The 15,164-nt window shown below is 41.3% G+C and overlaps 1 long non-coding RNA gene across 2 annotated transcripts in view; it reads right to left on the minus strand.

The window, feature by feature from the left end:
* Positions 1–15,164, minus strand: part of LOC116835717 (uncharacterized) — a 32,533-nt gene that overhangs the window by 11,747 nt on the left and 5,622 nt on the right. The window contains exon 1 of one of the 2 annotated variants that reach the window (XR_004376280.2): positions 11,848–11,949. The exons of the other annotated variant lie outside the window; for it this stretch is intronic. This is a non-coding gene — a long non-coding RNA (uncharacterized LOC116835717). Of the gene's footprint in view, positions 1–11,847; positions 11,950–15,164 lie in introns of those variants that run through there. 2 annotated transcript variants of the gene reach the window in all.

Here is a 15,164-nt window from a genome sequence, read left to right on the forward strand (position 1 = left end):
ATGAATAAACAGCGTTATTCAAAAAGAGATACAGTTTAAACATTTCAGCAAACTACACACATGTACATACAAAAACAATATAAAAACCTATTGTCTTCTACCTTTGTACTTACACTTGGAAACAGAAGATTAGAAAGCTTGGAGAGAGACAGTTCACTCTCAGAGCCGAGAGCAACAGAGAGAGAAAGACACACACCCAGAAGTTCCCTCCCTTGAGATTTGAAAAATCTTGTTTCCTGATTGGTCCTCTGGTCAGGTGTTTGGTTACCCCTTCGCAGGTGAAATAGACATTAACCCTTAGCTATCTGTTTATGACAGGCACCTTATAGACTAACAGAAGTATTGGAGCATAAGCTTTTGTGGGTGAATACCCACTTCGTCAGATGCAGATCCAGACTAACACGGCTACCCCTTTGATACTAGACAAAGTACAGAATCCCTGGATGTTGCCACCTTAGATATCATTTAAAAAACTACAGCTCCTTTGAAAATTCTCATATAATGAAATGTTTAAGCTGTAAAATCTTCAGAAAAAGGACTTGTTTTGTTTTTAGCTTTCTACAAGGCTGAGCACAGTCTTAGATCTAAAGAAATACTTATCTTTAAAAAGCTAGGCTGAATGGGTATATCTATGCTGAAAAGAGGAAGGCTCATCCCGTGGCTAGAGCCTGCACCTTAGAAGGCCTAGGTTCAATTCCCTGCTCTGCCACAGATTTCCTTTGAGCAAATCATTTAGTCTCTCTGTGCTTTAGTTCCTCCTCTGTCAAGCTGGGATAATAACTAGTGGATAGGGATATTGTGAGGTAAAGATTGTCAGACACTCAGATACTATGTTGAGTGAGCCTCCTATGTACCTAAGATAGGACTCTAGTTTTCATACTGGAGGTTATTTCTGAGGGAACATTTGTGTTTAAGAAATGAAGATTTATGCCATGCACAATATTCCTGATACAAAAAGAGAACCCGTTTATGCTGGTGTCACTGGTGTTAGTGAAGTTTTAGAGTAAAATCACAAGAAAGACACCCACGTTGTGTCAATGAAATGCAATGTGAAAATGGAAAATATGGTTATGCCAAGTTTCTCTCTTTTTCGATCTTGCACCATTGATGTCAGTGGAAGTAAATGCCTAATTAAGTTTTTCCATGAAGAGAAAAACAAGAAGGCTTTCCTTTTAGAAGACTGCAGTAGTGTATATTTGTAGGGTGGAATTCGCAATAGTCTGCAATGTTGGCCAACTGCCCAATGCGAAAACTCCCATTCTTTTCAAAGGGAGCAAAATAAAGCCACTGCTAAACATTTTTGAGAATCCCATCTGTATTTTTAAGACTAAAAGTTTCTGCCCAGTCGTCAGAATCCCATGGGACAGCTTCTTGTGTCCGGGGCTACTGATGATCCATCATCTGCAGTCATGGAGAGCTCCAGGTGCAACAGAAACCATGTGGTGTAGGACATGTGAGGGAGGCCCATCTGTGTCTGGGGCTGTAACTTCTGCATGCTAGGAACATGTCTTTCCCATATCCTTTTGTAGCATGGATAAGGAGAAAGAGCTGGGAGGCTTTTGATAGGAATTAGTAGGGGAAGTAGAAATGGGTGGCAACCTAGGCAGCAGTGACCGTGAGATGGTTGAGTTCAGGAGCCTGACAAAAGAAAGAAAGGAGAGCAGCAGAATACAGGCCCTAGACTTCAGAAAAACAGACTTAGACTCCCTTAAGGAACTGATGGGCAGGATCCCCTTGGAAGCTAATATGAGGAGGCAAGAAGTCCAGGAGACTGGGCTGTATTTTAAAGAAGCCTTATTGAAGGCGCAGGAACAAACCATCCTGAAGTGCAGAAAGAATAGCAAATATAGCAGGCGACCAGCTTGGATTAACAGTGAAATTTTCAGTGAGCTTAAACTCAAAAAGGAAGTTTACAAGAACTGCAAATTTGGACAGATGACTAGGGAGAAGTGTAAAAATATTGCTAGAGCATGCAGGGATGTAATCAGGAAGGCCAAGGCACAATTGGAGTTGCAGCTAGCAAGGGATATGAAGGGTAATAAGAAGGGTTTCTACAGGTATGTTAGCAACAAGAAAAAGGTCAGGTAAAGTGTTACTGAATGGGGGAGGCAGCATAGTGACAGCTGATGTGGAAAAAGCTGAAGTACTCAATGCTTTTTTTGCTTCAGTCTTCACAGACAAGGTCTGCTCCCAGACTGCTGCACTGGGCAGCACAGTATGAGGAGGAGGTGAGCAGCCCTCAGTAGTGAAGGAACAGGCTAAGAACTGTTTAGGAAAGCTGGACGTGCACAAGTCCATGGGTTCAGATCTAATGCATCCAAGGGTGCTGAGGGAGTTGGCTGATGCGACTGCAGAGCCATTGGCCATTAGCTTTGAAAATTCATGGCGATCGGGGGAGGTCCCAGATGGTTGGAAAAAGGCAAATATAATGCCCATATTTTGAAAAGGGAAGAAAGAGAACCTGGAGAACTATAAATTGGTCAGCCTCACTTCAGTCCCTGGCAAAATCAAGCAGCACGTCATCAAGGAATCTATTTTGAAGCACTTGGAGGAGAGGAAGGTTATCAGGAACAGTCAACATGGATTCACCAAGGGCAAGTCATGCCTGACCAACCTGATTGCCTTCTATGATGAGATAACTGGCTCTGTGGATATGGGGAAAGCGGTGGATGTGATATATCTTAACATTAGCAAAGCTTTTGATATAGTCTTCCACAGTATTCTTGCCAGCAAGTTAAAAAAGTATGGATTGGAGGAATGGACTATAAGATGGATAGAAAGCTGGCTAGATTGTCAGGCTCAATGGATAGTGATCAACGGCTCGATGTCCAATTGGCAGCTGGTATCAAGCGGAGCGCCCCAGGGGTCTTTCCTGGACCGATTTTGTTCAACATCTTTACCAATGATCTGGATGATGGGATTAATTGCACTCTCAGCAAGTTTGCAAATGACACTACACTGTGGGGAGAGAGAGGTATGCTGGGGGGGTAGGGATAGGGTCCAGAGTGACCTAGACAAATTAGAGGATTGGGCCAAAAGAAATCTTATGAGGTTCAACAAGGACAAGTGCAGAGTCCTGCACTTAGGAAGGAAGAATCCCAGGCACTGCTACAGGCTGGGGACCAACTGGCTAAGCAGCAGTTCTGCAGAAAAGGACCTGGTGATTACAGTGGACGAGAAGCTGGATATAAGTCAGCAGTGTGTCCTTGTAGCCAAGAAGGCTATGGTATATTGGGCTGTATTAGTAGGAGCATTGCCAGCATATCAAGGGAAGTGATTATTTACTTCTATTCGGCACTGGTGAGGCCACACCTGGAGTATTGAGTCCAGTTTTGGTCCCCCTACTGCAGAAGGGATATGGACAAATTGGAGAGAGTCCATGGGAGTGCAACAGAAATGATTAGGGGGCTGGGGCACAAGACTTACAAGAAGAGACTGGGGAACTGGGGTTATTTAGCCTGCATCAAAGAAGAGTGAAGGGGGAATTGATAGCAGCCTTTAACTACCTGAAGTGGGGGGCGGGTTCAAAGAGGATGGAGCTAGGCTGTTCTCAGTGGTGGCAGATAACAGAACAAGAAGCAATAGTCTCAAGTTGCAGTGGGGGAGGTTTAGGTTGGATATTAGGAAACACTATTTCACTAAGAGGGTGATGAAGCACTGGAATGGATTACCTAGGGAGGTGGTGGAATCTTCTTCCTTAGAGGTTTTTAAGGTCAGTCTTGACAGATCCCTGGTTGGGATGATTTAGTTGGTGTTGGTCCTGCTTTGAGCAGGGGGTTGAACTAGATGACCTCCTGAGGTCTCTTCCAACCCTAATCTTCTATGATTAAGCTGTGCTGCTGGTCACTGCAGTGTGGGGCTGGTGATGTAATCGCAGGAATGCAGCAACAGCAGCAACCACTCTGCTGCCCTGCTACTACTCCAGTGCCCCTGCCAAGAACCTCCTGTACCAACCCCAGCTATTAGACTTGGGGGTCTGAGGAAGAGCCCTCTGTGACTGTTCACCTTTTGAAATTCATATGATCATAATGCAATTTTGGCATCGGCTATTTCTTTGTACCAGAGGATACTTACCTAGCCAGAGCCTTAAATGTTAGATGGCCTCTAGCATTGGGAAAAAACAGCTGTTTCTAATCGAGACATGATTTGCATGATTCAGACATGATTTGTGTGAATTATGTGCCTGATTCTATTCTCTCACCAGTGCAGCTCTGTTAATGGCAATGGAATGACTCCCAATTCACATTAGCACAGCAGGGTTGGAAACATACATACAGATAGATTTCTTTGAATTTCTGGAATTTTTCATAGGAGTCTTCACACACACAATTATTTTGCACATTAACGATACTTGCATATACAGTTTCACTCTAGTTTTGCTGTGCCCTTAGTCCTTTTACATCTTCAAAGTGCCGTACAAACATTGGGCTTAATTTATGCCCACTGACTCCAGGGGATGCAAATTACAAGCTGTCTGTGCCAGCAGGGGCCTAGAAATCCTATGCGCCTGCAACATGGATTCATACCAGGCAAGGACAGGTGCTGTTTGCACAACTGGTCTCCCCAGGGGTTTCCACTGGGGAGTGCAACTCAGCAGGAATCCCCAGTGGCCAAGATTGCCTAGGGGATAAACAGGACAACCTGTTCCCTGGCTGTCTTGGTCTCACCCTTCCATGGCCAGTTCTGACTATTTCTTCCTGGGGGGCCTTGAAACTGCCAGTTGTCATCTCTGGACAAATTTCCAGCCACTGAGTATGTGCTGAAAAAATCTGGGATATCTGCACTGGTGAATCAAGCCCTTTGACTAAATCCTCACACTCCTCTTAAGAGTAGCAAAGAAATTGCCATACTAGGTCAGACTCAGGGTGTTTCCTAGTATCCAGGGCCAGCTCCAGGTTTTCTGTCGCACCAAGCGGTGGGGGAGAAAAAAAAAAAGCTGATCAGCGGCACTTCAGCAGCAGCTCAATCGCGCTGCTCCATTCTTCAGCGGTAGTTCAGCAGCGGGTCTTTCACACCCTGTCTTCCAGTTCAGCAGCAGCTCAAAGAGGAAGAGAGGGACTGAGGGACCCACTGCCGAATTCCCGCCGAAGACCCGGACATGCCACTCCAATAGCAGACAGAGTGCCAACCCTTTGTATTGGCCGCCCCAAGCACCTGTTTCCTTAGCTGCTGCCTGGAGCTGGCCCCGCCAGTATCCTCTCTGTCAGTGACAGTGGCAAGTACTAGCTGCTTCCGAAGAAGGCGTAAGACAGCCCCTGCAAGGCAATCAGTCTCCTCCTAGCCCCCAGGAGTTAGAAGTTGACTGAACTCCTGAAGCATGAGGATTTAATCCCTTCCAAAACTTTGTTATTTTTAGTATTTACTGTTATAACTGCACAGTCTTTATTATCCTTATTAATGTCCGTTCAAGTGCTGGTTGAAAGTTGGGATTTCCATTCCATGAGAAATTCTGACATCTCAAAATTGGTTTTCTGTCCAGGTCAGGACAAAGCCAATACACTTCCCATTAATCAAAAATGCAGTCGGTAAATAAATCATTGTTTTGGGTCAATCAAAATGTTCCATTTCAATACAATCAAAATGCTTTTTTTCTGATTTTTCCCCCTTTTTCCTTTTATAATTTATAACATAGAATAAAATTTTCAGAATGAAAAATTGTTTTGACCCTCATCAAAAAATTTCTCCCCTCCCTCCTAAATTAACACATTCCCACAGAAAGTTTTTATTGTGAGGAAATGGTGTTTCCTGACAAAAAAATGTTAAGGTGAAATTTTTTTGACCAATTCTAGTCCATTCCTTCTTTGAATCCTCTCAATTCTTGCTCTCAATGGGTATGTCTATATTACAGTTGGACGCCCTCAGCTGGTCCGTACCAGCTGACTCGAGCTCAGGCTAAGGGGCTGTTTAACTGCAGTGTAGACGTTCAGGCTTGGGCTGTAGCCCAGGCTCTGGAACTCTCTCACTTCACATGGTCCTAGACTCTGGGCTGTAGCCTGAGTCCAACCATCTATACTGCATTTAAACAGACTCCTTGCCCAAGCCCAAGTCAGCTGGCACAGGCCAGCTGCGGGTGTCTAATTGCAGCGAAGACATACTCAATGACATCCAGTGATCATGAATTCCAGTCTAAGTAGAGTATCAGAGGGGTAGCCGTGTTAGTCTGGATCTGTAAAAGCAGCAGAGAATCCTGTGGCACCTTATAGACTAACAGACGTTTTGGAGCGTATAAGATGCCACAGGATTCTCTGCTGCTTTTACAGTCTAAGTAGAGATTCTTAATAGGTTGCTTTGCCAGAGTAGCCATGGTAGAGCCAGTATACTGCCATGGAGAGTTCACTTCTCTCCGACTTGATAGCTGCAGCACAGTAAATCTTTTATGCAGCCATAATGGGTGTTAAGTATTTTTACAGATCAGAAAACTGAGACACAACTGGTTACGGCCAATATGATCTCACTTGGGTGCCTAAATTTGTGCCCCTACATTGGAAAATTAGGCTTCAAATCCCATGCTTAGTTTGCTGTCACACTGACCCTATGAGCCAGATGACCATGAAAGCCTCCAAAACAATATTTTCGCAATGCTCTTTCTACACAAAAGGACATGTAATTAATGGACATTTTCCAGAAATGGGTTTTACCTGTCTGCCCAAGACTACCACCATGATGATCACAGATAGGTGCCACTGATGGAGAAACTTTTGAGAAACTGGAGAACTGGCAGGAAAAATACAGGCATATTGCATCAGGTGTTTTGAGATTGTTGCAAAATATCATCGACTTTCAATATCCTCAATGATATAATATATTTAATGCAATGAAGAATACACTATTATATTTTAGTGGAAACATCTCTTTTGTCCCTTATAATTCAAATTTCAAAAATTGTACATATTATACGTTTACAAAAGTATCTCCCTGTCAAATATGCCAACTCGTCATGCTAACGCACTTCCCATTAACACAATTATTCATGTCCGCTGCCAGTACAGGTCAGATATGATGCCATCGGTATAAATACAGGTGAAAAACAGTCACTTAGATCTTTTGTCAGGACTGTATCTTCATATGCTAAACAAAAGATGCAAAAGTAGAGCATGTGGGGATGAAGAAAATAGACCTATGAACCTTCTGCCCCAAAATGTTGTCAGGCTTATCTATAGGCTGCTAGTGCTCTGAGACCACTGTCTATCATGCTTACCAATATGCCTTACTGTTTTCTTGTACTCCCGTATCGATTGTATCTTGTCTTATACTTGAATGGTTAGCTCATTGGGGCAGGGACCATCTTTTTGTTTGGTATTTTACACCACCTAGTCCTGGGGGCATAACGGGTTCTAGGTGCTACAATAAGACGAATAATAATATGGCTAGCACAGCTATGATGTGACTGAGGAAAACAGTTACTAAACTTTTCGAATGTAAAGCACTGGGTGAAAATATTGCATGAAGGGCTAAACTTGCCGAGAAGCGCCTATCGCATAGACACTATTTAAGGTAAATAATGAAAGATCAGAAGGCTCGGGGTCATATTCTTTAGTATACTGTGCGATATTTGTGCTGTTCAGGAAACTGACTGCACGTCCCCTGATTTGCATTCCCCTGGCACATGAGGCGTCCCCAGTGGGTATATAGCAGAGATAGCTGTCTCCTATGCCAGTGGTTCTCAACCAAGGGTACATGTACTCCTGGGGGTATTCAGAGGGCTTCCAGGGGATACATCAACTCATCTAGATATTTGCCTAGTTTTACAACAGGCTACATAAAAAGCACTAGCAAACTCAGCACAAACTAAAACAGACAATGACTTGTTTCTACTTCTCTATATAATATATGCTGAAATATAAGTACAATATTTATATTCCAATTGATTTATTTTATAATTATATGGTAAAAATGAGAAAGTAAGCAATTTTTCAGTAACAGTGTGCTGTGACACTTCTGTATTTTTATGTTTGATTTTGTAAGCAAGTAGTTTTTTAAGTGAGGTGAAACTTGGGGGTTCGCAAGACAAATCAGACTCCTGAAAGGGGTACACTAGAAGGTTGAGAGCCCATCCCAGAGCCCATCACCCCAGGAGGAGCCCTCACCCCCTTCCACACCCCAACCTCTTGCCCCTGCCCAATGAAAATGAGCGAGTGACCAAGAGTGGGAGGGGGGATGAAGTAAGCGGGGCCTTGGAGAAGGGGCAGGGCAGGGGTGGAGCCTCAGGACAGAAGCGAGGCAAGGTTCAGTTTTCTGCAATCAGAAAGCTCGCAACCCAAATTAACCACTCAGCATTTCACAATTTCTTGTTAAACAATAGAACGTCTTACTTATACAGTTAAGGTTTGATTCTGCACCCACTGAAGTCAATGGCAAAGGTCCCAATGAATTTATGGTGCAGAATCAGGCCCCTCCTGTATGAAAAATTTCCTCTCTCTATTAGAGACACAATTCCACTATAGGTACACATGGGAGATATGATGTACTACTAAATCACATCAGAGGCTATAATCCACATTATATATTTCCCTGAAATGCCTTTTAGCTAGGGTTACATATGACTATCTATTATATACCCAACCCAACTGAACAAAGATCAAATATTTTATTTGGCACAGTGCAATGAGAATGCAATTCAGAAGCCGTCGCTCCATTCAGCTTTCTGGCTTGCACCAAGCGCATTCCCCTCTCCTCGGCTCTGAAAGATGGACAATTGTCCACTCCATTCTAATGGGAGACTTGCTAAGTATAAAACAGCTACCTCCACGAGGTTTTCTTAACTACTGTAGATTCAGTGGCATCTATCAGGCAATGGGGTTATGTTCTATGTTTGTGAATAGATACTCAGGCACAGAACATAGGCATTATGTATGGTCCTTTCAAAGTCAAAAAGGAAGTTTTCCCCATATCATTATCAATTTTGTCATAATAATCTAACTGGTGTGACTCCTACCCTGGACTCAGTCTGCTGGTCCCAAGCACATGATTCTGCTAAACTTCAGTTTTGTCTCATTTCTAGCATGTGTGTGAATATTTCCTTTGTGACAATCACCTAAGAGCTCAACTCCTTCAAATACCGAATGTTTGATGGGCCAGTTGAGTTGCCTTAATGACTATTGTCACTTATTCTGGTGTATGTCCAAAGCTGAGGACATTTCAGTTTAAAACATGTGGGTTTTGGTGGGTTGTTTTTTTGGGGGGGGGGAAGGTTGTTCTTATTTTTATTATAATACTTTATGTTTAATGATTTGATGAATCGTGTACATTCGTCCTTCGCTGATTTTCTTAAAGTGAGCTATAAAGTACAGCAGGCAAATAACATTTTTATTACTAAAAGTTTAACAAAGAAAGTCTGTTTCTGGGAGCCTGTCCTGAGCTCTGCATATAAAAATAAAGAAAAAGATACCAGCTAGGAAATAGCAATTGAAATTGGTGGCTGACAAAGGTTCAATTGCCTCACTTAAAAGTCTTACTGCAGTAATTGAATATTTGTACTGGAATCTGAAGAGTTTTCAAATGAAAACAACAATACCAGATTATGCCAGCTGGAGGTATGTTAGACAACTGAAAAAACTGAAACAAGAGGTTTTAAAAATAAATAAAGGAAACGGCAAAATCCGAGGTTGGTCAGTGAACTATTTTTGACATCATTTGATATAGGGAAATCAACATAGATCATTCTGAATGTGGTTCTAATTACTCTTTGGAAGGTGTAAGTTTCCTTTTCTTGATTCCATCATGAACAAATGTAACTTGCTGGTAGTCCAGCCTCTTTCACACCTTAAAGGTCATAACAGTTGCTAGAGCTTCCGTAGCGTAAGTCCACTTTGTCCATATTGCCTGGCTCTACCGCCCATCTGTTTTCAATTATCTTCTCCTCTGAAACTCTTCAGGCTACATTTTTTAAAAAAAGATGCTCCTCATCTTTCATTCACAAAATCTGCATCTGGGAAGATACTGAGACAGCAAACAATTGGGTATTGTTACTGTGGGTCAGATCTTCCTCTTGCTGACATCTGTGGAGCCTCAGTGAAGTCAGTGGAGTCACATGGGCTTAGTAGAGTAGATTTTGGCTCTTTGTGTGCCATTAACTCCTTTTCCCTGCACAGCTTAAGTTCACGTTTGCCAAACTCTAGGGGCCTGCTTCATCAAACCATTATTTCCATGTTTGTTGGAGAGCAAGGGTTTGTAGGATTGGGCCACAGACCTTCATTTTAAAATTGTTTCTTTTCCTCCCTCTTTTATGATTATTTCTTATGTCCCCGCTGTGTATTCAGCACAGAACAGGGCTAACACTAAGATGGTCCTTGCCCCAGGGAGCTTCCAGTCTAACAAGATAGATGCAGAGAAGATAAGGAGGTTATTCATTGACTTCAATGAGCTGTGGCTCAGCCCTAGGGTACACTTGGAAGGCCAGGTAAGGGACTCCATTCTGTATGTCCTCTCCCTGTCCGTCTTTGCTCCATGCTTGCTAGATGGTCAGTCTGCTAAAGTCTCACGTCCTTGTTAGGAGGTATATAATATGCTTCTTTCTTCTTCTCTTGTGAAACTCAATGTTCCCAACATAGTGGTGCCATTTGACATTACATATCCCTCCGAAACACCTGCTATCAAATGCATCAAATCTTTTCTTGTCAGCTTGCGTAATGCCCCAGGTCTTTGCAGCATCGAGCAAAACTGATACCACACAGCTGTTGCAGAGTCTTATTTTTTGTTTTGCAGACATGTTGCTACCCCATACTTTTGCCCTTGAATTTGTTTGCATTGATCTTCACCTTGTATCAATCGCACTTAAAATGATACCAAATAAAATCCCCCAAAATTGGTCCAAAGCCCCAGTAATGGAAATAATACATCCTACAAAATGTTAGCACTCCTAGGGGCCTGGGATTAGAGAGAGAGGAAACAGAAAACCAAACAAGCATTTTTCTTGATAAGCCAGAAAAGCGTTATTGTGCCAAAAACGTACTTGCCAATTCCTAATCAAGATTTCAATTTCAGTTGCTTTCAGAATAATCATGTACATTTAGAAATATTCATTGAGAAGCTGATAGCTTCTTTATCTTGTTCAGATTCGACTCATAGTCATCAAACTAGTTTTCTGTGGCCAATCAGAAAAGCCAAAAAGCAGTCAGTGGACAATATTTTTTTTACATCCATCATGAAGGATCAATTTTGTTTAGAAGAGCAAGTTCAGTATTTTAGAAAAAAATGTAATGAAATCATGTGTCAAAATTTAAAAGGAAAAAAAGTCAGAAGCTAAAAGCATAAGACATGTATATACCTGCATTCCTTTGTCAAGATGTTGCTGATTGTTGTATTCATTTATTCATGTCCATCGCAGTGTTTGTGTTTTTCATGACAAATATAAATAATTTAAAAGAAAACTGACTGGCTGAGAATGATGCTTGCAATATTTAAATTAATCTTTCCTTGATTGATTATTGTTATTATTTATTATATTACTGTATGTTTGCTTCTGTGTGTTGTGGAGAACTTTTTTAATAAGGGTAACATTTAACATACAATGTAAAGAAAAAAGTTACTGGACTTAGTGTCTGATTTACAGTAAAATTTAAGTTAAGAAAAGAGTGTGATGTACAACTTATATATACATGGGTATGCATGTACTTGATAAAAGTGGTCTATTAAGCAATACAAACTTTACACATTAGCAACATGAGCATTTTATGTATATATTAATAATTTTATTTAAAATAAGGATAATCTATCTTGGACTCTTTTTAGTTGATTACTTAGGAAGAAAATTTTGTCTACTCTAAAGCTCTGATCCTCCAATGACTTATTTACGTACTTAACTTTCAGTACGTGAGTGGTCTTAACAAGTTCAATAGGAGTACTCACATATTTATGTTGAACATGGGTATCATATGTTAGCTCTGTTAGGGATGATCAGGATTTTCAGTTTGCAGTCTCACTATTTTGGCAATTAACCTGGGTTTTGATAAACATTTCTGGTGCAGTAGAATAAGTTCTGTCTTCACAGATCCCTAAGGGGAATATACCAGTGCTCAGTATCAGATAGGTTCTATTAATTTTGTCCATTGAACTTTTAACTTTTTTTTAATCAAAAGTTGAACTTATGATAATTTTGAAAATTCAAAGATATATTTATAATTATGGTAAATAAAGAGAGCCCTTGACAGAAAGCATGTCTATTATTTCTGCAACAGATAAGTCTTTAAAAATTGCCCAGTGAATGCTGTCTTTGCAATGCCTGTTACAGATGCTTCATTTATTATCATCCCATTAATATACATTTTAAAGTCAATGTTCTGTCCCTAAAAACACATTTAAAAAGTTATAGATCCGGCTGGGAGCCATTAAGGGCAAACTGGATCTTGAACTGGATTCTGATGCAATCAAATATTTAGTCATGCAAATAATTCATATTAACAGGAATAGAAACCCTGTATTTTAAAGTTCATTCTTCGATGTGCGCTTGAGGCAGGAGAAGAGAAGTCGAATCATAACTTTTGAAGTGAAATCGTGGCCCCACTGAAATCAATGGTAGTGTTGTCATTGACTTCAGCAGGGTCAGGATTTTACTCTTGAGTTCTGTTCCCAGTTTGTGGTGTCAAGGATTACTCTTGTGAATACAGATGGTTGAGTTTTCCATCAGAAAAAGCCATTTCAACTAAACCAAAATTTTTCTCAACATTTTTGATAAAATTTCATTTTGAAACAAAGAATGGAAAGAACAGTTTCCAAAAATAGGAATTGAAAGTTTGAGTATTTCATTCTGAAATTACTTTTATTTCAAAATCTACTTTATCTTATACAAAATGGTCAAAAATTAAATGGACCATTCTGAGTGACCCAAAGTGAACTGTTCCTTCTTGCAACCATGAAAATTTTGGATTTTCATACCTATGTAGGGTGAAACATTATTTTCAAAATCTCAAATTACCGCAGAATGGGTCAGATGCAATAGCATTAAAGCAAAAACAAAACAAACACATAATCCAAGAGTAATTTAAAAATATGTTATGTTAATGATAGAAATTTAGATTTTTATGGGTACATTTCTTTCCCATCATTTATTTTCCTTTCCTCTTCTTCCCCTCTCTCCTCAATTCTATCTGGTAATGAAAAGTGCAAAAGTATGCAGTTTTAAAATGGAGATCTAAACAGTTGTTAGAATGGCTGTTTTAGTCTATCATACTTTATAGTAGTCCTGACAGTCCAAAACTTTGAGAACGCAATCAAACCCCAGAATTGCAACTGCTTTAACACTAAAATATGAAAGATACAGTGGACCAGATCTTGATTTCAATGAACTACTCACCTGAGTAAGGACTGCAAGATCTAGCCCAGATCCTGTATTCACACACACACACAAAAACTATGCTTAATATTTTTAAAAAGCAATATTCATTTTTCAGCTGTATTATGTGATATAAATATTCTTTAGCAGCATGAAATTGTGTGTCGATTAGATAGTTGAAGTCTTCTTAAATAGGATTTATTCTGACCCCTACAGTAGCACAGTAATGAGACAGAACATTTTAAAAGCTTTAAAATGTGGTCTGGATATTGTACAGAATGTGCGATTTTTATAGCAACAATGACCTCAGATGTAGGTGCTTATTAACTGACTTTTCTGCCAAAACCGTGTCAAGTGAACCAAAAAGAGCCCAGCTGACAGTGAACATACATTTGTCTGAGATCATTATTTCTGGGCAGGGAGGCAACAAAGTCTTGTCAGTGGAGTTGCCTGGGCTATATAGTACAAGCATCAAGTGCAGTAAAACATAAATTATTTAACTAGCACCATTAGTAAAGCGCAATGTGATCTTGCTTTGCTTTAAGTGAAACCTCATTTTCAAATGCATTTAAATGTGGCCAGAAGTTCTGACTGCAGCTGGCTTCGAATGAGAAAAGTTAGATGGGGCAGCACCAGAAACTTTGTGCAGTACAGATGAAGGGAATAGATTATACTGGTGTATAGAACGCCCTAGAATGCCCAAGCAAAATTTAGGGTCTCATTGTAACATATAGTGACAGGCAGTCCCTTCCCTCAAGAGCCCTCATTTAAACAAAGAGGGAGAGGAGACCGAGAGATTAAGTGTCTTGCCCCAGATCACTGACAGGTTGTGAATAGAACCCAGATCTCCTGACTTGATGCTCATGCTCTGCCCACTGGACCATGCTACCATGTTTGGTGAAGAGAGCTGAAAAACTAAATACCTGTGTATGTAGAAGTGACTTTAAGAACCATTTTATCAATGAGCAGAAGGGGCTGGGCAGGAAGAATTGTGGCTCAAGGAGCCCAATTCTGTGTCATGTTGATCACCCACCAAAGTTCAGGACTTTGCAGAAGGGATTCAGCACTGCTCAGGATCAAAATGTTGTGTCCATTGCAAATCCTTTGGCATGAGATAAGATGAAGTCTATGGATGTGTCTGCACAGCAAACAGATGGTGTGACTGCAGCATGTTTAGGCCTACCCACACTAGCTTTGATCTGTCTAGATCAACCACAGCTCAAGTAACAACAGCAGTCTAGTGAGGTGGCATGGGCGAGGTGCTCAGAAATGCACCCCGTCTCCTGGGCAGGGTTCTATCCAGGAGGCTAGCCTACGCTGCTTTTCCTGCTGCCGTGCTATGCTGCTACTGTTACTCGAGCTAGCTTGGATGTAGCTAGATCAAAGCGACCTCGAGTATGCACACATGTGCTGCACTCACACCTCCAGATAGCGCTGTATTTGTGTGAAATATTTTTTGGTAAGAAATAAAACGCCATTTGCATGAGGGATATGACAGACATCTCCATGGGCAGCCCACAACAAGGGCAGTGTCGAGGGCCGGCAATGCAATCAGTGATGCTCCCTTGGGGTTGGGTTTGACCAGTAAAGCTGGCTAGTTGAATCACTGCCTGTCTCTCCATGTGAGCTCATGGGAACTATCTTCAGTGGAGGCCCTGCAGCCAATAGCACCTGGTTCAACAGCTGCGGGCAGGGAATTATCTGGGAGGGGTCCTTGGCTCTGAACTCATCCCCCTGCCTTAGTTTCAAACAGTCCAGACTTGTTGGTCTCTAGGTTTTGCCGAAAGACCTATCTATTTCCTAGGCCTTTCTGGGAGGAGTAGGTTGAGGGAAATGGGGGTAGTCAGCAGTGGCTAATATGCCTATGAAGGGTTAGAGCAGTGGTGGGCAACCT

The sequence above is a fragment of the Chelonoidis abingdonii genome, chromosome 5 (assembly GCF_003597395.2).
Source record: "Chelonoidis abingdonii isolate Lonesome George chromosome 5, CheloAbing_2.0, whole genome shotgun sequence".
Lineage (NCBI taxonomy): Eukaryota > Metazoa > Chordata > Testudines > Testudinidae > Chelonoidis > Chelonoidis abingdonii.